Source organism: Cervus elaphus, chromosome 12 (genome assembly GCF_910594005.1).
Source record: "Cervus elaphus chromosome 12, mCerEla1.1, whole genome shotgun sequence".
Taxonomy (NCBI): domain Eukaryota; kingdom Metazoa; phylum Chordata; class Mammalia; order Artiodactyla; family Cervidae; genus Cervus; species Cervus elaphus.
Window position 1 is genome coordinate 63,236,513 of NC_057826.1, and position 7,269 is coordinate 63,243,781.

The window sequence follows — 7,269 nt, forward strand, 5'->3', positions numbered from 1 at the left end:
ATTTTGTGGGTTGGGATTCAAATATCTTTTAGTTTCATCAAAGGTAGAGTTTGTGCTTCTTCTATTATTTTCCAGTGTTGCTTTTGGAGAACTTCTAAGAGAAGGAAAAATGCTTAATTTGCTTCATCATTTAAAAATCTTGTAGAATTTTTGAGTGTTTACAAATCTGATGTGCATGAAGTCATATCTTACTGTGATTTTAATTTGTATTTCCCTGAATACTAGTGAGGTTGAACATATTATTTGTGTGTTTCTTGTTATCCTGGTTTGCCTGATTATAAATTTGAACATTTTTTTATATTCAGTTCTTTGTTTTTTTGTGACTGATTTGTAAATGCATGAAGATATTTTTGATTCTAAAACTTTTTTTGGATAAATGTGTTACAAATATCTTTCCTCAGTCTGTGGCTTGGTTTTTCAACTTTGGAAAGAGTCTTTCATTAAAAACTTTTGTATTTTAATTACATTTTAATATAATTGAGTATGGGCTTTCCAGGTGGCGTGAGTGGCAAAGAACCCACCTGCCAATGCAGGAGACATAAGAGACATGGATTCAATCCTTGGGTTGGGAAGATCTGCTGGAGGAGAGCATGGCAACCCACTCCAGTATACTTGCCTGGAGAATCCTATGGACAGAAGAGCCTGGTGGGCTACAGTCCTCAGGGACCCAAAGAATCAGACACAACTGAAGCAACTTAGCACATGTGCATAATTGAGTATATGATTGTTTTCCTTTATGGTTTGTGTTTTTTGTTCTTGTTTAAGAAATGTTCTTTATTCTGATATTGTAAATATCAAACTCTTTAATTTTAAATATAAGGTCTAAATTATGTTTTCCCCAGCACCATTTAGGGAACAGTTCTCTCCCCTCTGATCTACACTGCCACTTTTCTCACCTAATAATTTTCCAAATATGTGTGGATCTGCTTCTGGGCTCCATATTCTGTTGTATTTGTCTACTCCTGTGCTAACACATGGCTATAGTTAATTTATAGTATAGCAAACCTCATACCTGACCTTCTTTAGAATTATTTTGACTATTATTGTTTGTTTTTTTTTACCTTCTCTATGTATTATAGATTCAGCTTGTCAAATTCCACTGAAACCTTTTCTGGGATTTCATTTGGAATGGCATTAAATGTATAGATTATTTTTGGAAAGAATTGACATCTCTGTGTCTATTATTTTGTCCTATGCTGTTCTTAGTTGCTCAGTCGTGTCCAGCTCTTTGCAACACCATAGATTGCAGCCTGCCAGGCTCCTCTGTTCATGGGATTCTCCAGGCAAGAATACTGGAGTGGGTTGCCATTTCCTTCTCCAAAGTGTTTTAGCTATCATAAATAGATCTGCAGTGAACATTGTGGTGCATTATCTTTTCAAATTAGGCTTTTCTCTGGACATATGCCCAGGAGTAGGATTGCTGGATCATATGGTAACTCTGTTTCTAGTTTTTTAGCCTCCATATTGTTCTCCATAGTGGCTACACCAATCTAGATTCCCACCAACAGAGTGGGAGAGCTCCCTTTTGCTCACACTTTCTCCAGCCTTTATTATCAAAACAGTAGAAGCACATTTACATATGTATTTTAATCCCTGTTTCCTGAGATAAGAAATCTACCCCAGCTGTTGCTGAGGAGTGTGATGAGGGCCTGGCCTGGCCTGGCCCCCAGGACCCATCTCTAGCTCAAGTCACTCATGTAGCCCTTCTGAGGAGCCCAGAAGGAGGGAAGTCTCCTTGGCTCTTGGAGGGGAGCCTTGGGTGCTGCTTTCTCAGATGCAGGAAGGGGCAGTTTGATAAAGGTATAACCCATACCCCTCCTAACCCCAGAACGCAGATCATTGCCTCCTGGTCCTTTCCTGGGTAGGGGGTGTGAGTTGTTGGATGTTTACAGGAAACACATTTCAGATGAGTCAATGCTGTGTGGAAAGCAAAGCATAAATTTCACATGGACTCCTGGCAACAGAGCAGGATCCCTGAAACTCTGGACACAGGGTCCAGATGGAGTTCTCCTGTGAAATCTGGTGGTGAAGGAGGAGGTCACCACCAGAGTTTAGAGAAAGATTTTTTTGAGATAGATCAACCCACAGAAATAAAAATCATTAAAAAGTCTTACTCATGCTTAAAACAGTTTAGTTGGGGTTTCTGTTTTGAAATTGTATAAAAGGCTTAATTTTTTTAAGTGATGAGATAGAGTATAAAAGTTATAAACACAATAAATTTTAAATGTTCACACACATCTCCAATGTGTAGAGGTTTTATGAATAAAAGGAATCAGAGAGAGAAGAACCAAGAGGGCAGGGTGGGGGCCAGGGAGAGCCCCAGAGTTGCAGAAAGCCGGGTTGGGGGAGGCAGAGGTGTCCTGAAGGGAGGTTGGTCCAGGTGCATCAACAGTTCTGGAGACACGCTCCTATTTCTTAACTTACCTGAAACTCATGTACCTGCCACCACTGCCCCCAGACAAAATTCGTTAGCCAGATAATATGTGTTTATGATGATATTGTTGGCTCTCTTTATCTTGAAATTCCAGAGGCTCCTTTCTGGGTTAGATACCTGCTCTAGCACTCTAGGACGTCAGGGTAACATCCGGGGTTCTAAGTCAGTGATGTGCTCTGTTGGCTGAGAGACAGAGAGGAAGGCAGATTGTATGGGACAGAGCTTCCTCAGATGGGAATTAAACCTGTTTTACTCACCTGGCCCTCTGAGACATGGAAGACACTCACTAAACATCTGTTGGATGAATGAATGGACTGCCTGGGTGGAGAGGGGCTCAGCCTTTCCAATAATCCTGCAATGAGAACAGGGGCTGATCCTCCTCTCCTGCTTGGTCTTCAGCAGTCATGGACAGGAAATGGTCCTTTCTCTCTTGCCAACTGAGTGAATAACCAGTTGTGAAACAAGAGCACAGACCTGCCTGAGTCTTGATCTTGGTATGGTAATCAGTGCTGAACCCCGAAGTGTGTGTCATCCCCATCCCACTCAACATCTTGCTGCCTATCCCACCACCTGCTTCAGGGCTTTTCCCGGACTGAGACTCAGCTGGGCATCAATTCCATCTCCTCCTCCACCCTGTCAGATACTTCCTTTCCCCTGCGACATTGTCACTGAGCACTACTCTGGGGAAAGGTAAAGGAAGGGGGCGAGACTGAACCCTTCCTTCCTGGAGTTGAGCTGGATGTGGAAAGGATGAGACCCAAATGAGAAGCCCAGAACTACATTCACTCCTTCAGGCAAGGCTGGGTCCAGGGACTCTCTGATCCTCCCTCTTGCCTACATTTTTGCTGCAGAGGGACCATTTTGCAAAGGCGGTGGTTAAGAGCACTGTTTCTGGGCTAGATACTTGGGTTGACCTGGGGCAGTTCCTCAACTAATTCCTGCCCCAGTTTTCCCATTTGTAATGTGAGGATAATAATAATAATACCTGCCTCATAGGATTTGAGGAATCAATAAATACGATATATAAGTGAAGTGCTTTGAACAATGTGACACACAGACTAGATCCATGTTTTATGGAGCCCAAAGTTTACAAGTTGATACAAAATTAGATAAAGTAATAGCACACAAAATACAAATTGTAGGGCTTCCCTGTGGCTCAGTGGTAAAGAATTTATTTAACCTGCCAATTCAGGAGACATGGGTTCAACCCCTGATCTGGGAAGATACCACATGCCATGGAGCAACAAATCCTGTACGTCACAACTATTGAGCCTGTCCTCTGTAGCCTCAGAGCTGCAACAACTGAGTCCATGTGTCGCAACTACTGAAGCCTGTGCACCCTAGGGTTTGTGCTCTGCAATAAGAGAAGCCACTGCAATGAGAAGCTCATGCTCTCCAACTAGAGAGCAGCTCCTACTCGCCACAACTAGAGAAAAGTCTGCATAGCAACAAAGACCCAGTGCAGCCAAAAATAAGTAAACTTATTTAAAAAATACAAATTGTAAGGTTGACAAATGCCAAAACATCACAAAAATTTGGAAGCCAACATAATATTTTTATTAATTAACCTGTATACCTTTTCCTTCATCGTTTGGTTTCATACTCCTTGGTAGCCTCTTTATTCAACCACAATTTTGTAAAATCATTTTCTTTAGAGCAAATAGAAAGCAATCTTCCCCTAGCCTGGTAGAACAAAATTCTGTCTTTAAATTATTGATAGCAATAGTTAGTTAGTCACTTTCTTTCTGCCTCACAGCTCATTGACAATGCCATGTAAAACTTGAGGATGTTTAGCAAATTTGAGAAAAAGCTCTGATTTAGTTACTATGGCTAAGGAACAGACCATCCCAAACTTAGTGACATAACACAGCAACCACTTCATTAGGTTCATAGATTTCATGGGTCAAAAATTCAGAAAGAGCACAGGCTGGGGATGACTCAATAGCTGGGCTGGAATCATCTGAAGGCTCATGCATCCCCACGCCTGGACCTGGGCTGGGAGGACCTGGGGACAAGGACACCTGGCTTCTCCACGTGCCCTGGCTTCCTCAAAGCACGGAAGCTCAATGACTCAGACATCTGTCATGGTGGCTCTCAGTGGGAGCGTGCCAGCTGTCAAGGAGAAGCTGCATGGTCTTTTATGATCTAACCACGGAATTAAGCAGTGTCAAGTTCCTCAAAATGTATTAGTTAGTGCCTCCAGCCCAGAAGATTCAAGAGAAGGGGAATCTGCCTCCACCTCTTTTTTTTGTTTTTTGTTTTTTTTTTTTGACTGTGCTTGGTCTTCCTTGCTGCCTGCAGGCTTTCTCTAGTTGTGGTGCGAGGGTGTCTCATTTTGGTGTCTTCTCTTGTTGCAGAGCACGGGCAGGCAGGCTCAGCGGTTGCCCCGCAGCATGTGGAATCTTCCCAGACCAGGGATTGAACCCATGTCCCCTGCCTTTGAAGGCAGATTCTTAACCACTGGACCACCAGAGAAGTCCTGCCTTCACCTCTTGATAAGGGAGAGGTAAGGTTCCAGAAGATCATAAGGACAAGAGACATTGCTGTGGCCATCTTTAGAAAAATAAAATCTGCTACAGCCTCTATCAAATTTCTCCCATATCTGAGCAACTGTAGATGTGCTAGCTACTTGTGGTACAGGAGTAGGATAATGCCTGTTTCTTGAAACCCTCACCAAATAAAGGGGAAAAAGTGCATTTAAGACATGATTGAAAACATCTCTTTCAGGAGAGAACTTCTGTTTTGACCATGTTTCAACAAAACCTATATCTTCCATTTAGGGATTCCTATTTCTGAGTGGATGAATTTTCCACAGACTAGTTTTGGTCTGTATGTTTCAGACCTTATTTCTTTCCCTCCATCCTATTCTCCTTGTATTGCGGGACAATGTCTGCCTTGCACCTGTGTCACAATGCCAGACAAGCTGGTACAGTGCGTGGTAGGAGTATTTTGGAAACTATTTCTAAACCAGAATGGCTGACAGTCACGTCACTATACATGAAACCACGTAGCTATGTCCCACTGAACTGAAATTTATGTACATGTCTCTAACCTGAATTCTCCTTAGTCAGATCCTAAAAATACCACTGTTGCATCAATGCTGACAGAGGAGATAAAAGAGTGGGAAGACAATGTTCTTCACAGTTGTAGCTAATGTAGTTTACTTTTGCAGATTTTACTAACACATACGAATGGTCACAAGAACCTATTGCCTCTGAAATGCCCACAAGTGGCTCCGGATGAGGCCTGCATCAGTTCAGGTAGATGTAAATTCACTCTCAAGAGGGATGTATTTCCTTAGGACTCCTGTGGTCCTGGGATTGCTGTGGGACTGGCCCTGCCCATGGAGGGCACCAATGACCCTCGAGGGTCTGAGCCCAGTCTGGGGTGGAGGCGGGGCTTTCAGTCTAGAGAGTATAATCTTAAACTCTGCCATTCACCAGCCAGTGACTTTGTGCATTGCTTCATCTGTGACAAAATCTGAATAAATAAGTTGTTCTTTGTAGTTCTCAACATTTCACCTTTACTTTTTCATTAGAGTTTATACCTGGTTCATGCAAATTTAGAATGATTTCTCATTCAAATTATGTTTTGCTTTTTCATGGAACCATTATTAATTTTCTTTTCTGGCTGATTCTGTAATAATATATTTTCAATCTACTTTCAATAGGTTAACATTAATTCAGTTTCACTTGCCTCAAAAAAAAAATCATTATTGTTCAGTTATATAATGAATTGACAGTAAAATGACTCAGTCAGTTCAGTTCAGTCGCTCAATTGTGTCCAACTCTGTGACCCCATGGACTACAGCATGCCAGGCCTCCCTGTCCATCACCAACTCCCAGAGCCTACTCAAACTCATGTCCATTGAGTCGGTGATGCCATCCAACCATCTCATCCTCTGTCATCCCCTTCTCCTCCTGCCCTCAATCTTTCCCAGCATCAGGGTCTTTTCCAATGAGTCAGCTCTTCGCATCAGGTGGCCAAAGTATTGGAGTTTCAGTTTCAACATCAGTCCTTCCAATGAACACCCAGGACTGATCTTTAGGATGGACTAAGTTCATGATATTTCAGTAGAACACATCATGTCATGAGACAAATGCAATATTTTCTGCCATATCATTAAAAAAAGGATGTCACAGTCATCAAGGATTGCAACCACCATGGATGGTGAGCTGGTGAGTCCTGAAGGAACTCAGGAAGAAAAGAAAACCTGCCACCTAGCAGTCATAAGACTGCAGCCTCTCTGTATCGTGAACACTGAGGAAACTCAGGATGTGAGAAAACAGGATACTGGCCCCAGATAGCTGAGGTGCATATCAAAAAATGATTTTGGTGAGCCCAGGCCCTTGCATCTTCCCATACATAGAAAAGCACTAAATTTCTTAACTTAATATATCTGGTTTCTTTAATTAACAGTAATCATTTGATGTTCCTAGCCACCTGCATTTTGTTGCATAAAATTCCAGTATGTCCCAGCTTCCCCTTTGCCCCTTCAGAGCAAGTTCTCAGAGCTGTCTGGAATGCTGTCTCCTGGGCTGTAGTCCTCATTTTGCTCCCAATAAAACTTAACTCAAAACTCCCATGGTGTGCCTATTTTTTAAGTCAGCATGTGCATAATGAATAGTTTAACAGGTACTTCACAAAGCTTTTTTCTATCATATTCATAATCTAAGCGTTTTCTGATTGGTCTCTTACCTTTACTACAAAGCTTGCCATTGAATTTTAACAGAAATTCCTCTAAACTCCTAGTGAAACCATTTGGTGTCCTTTAGGGGGCTCCCAAGAACTCTAGTACCATAGTCCTTTATGTCTCAGAGTAGAGAAGAATTCAG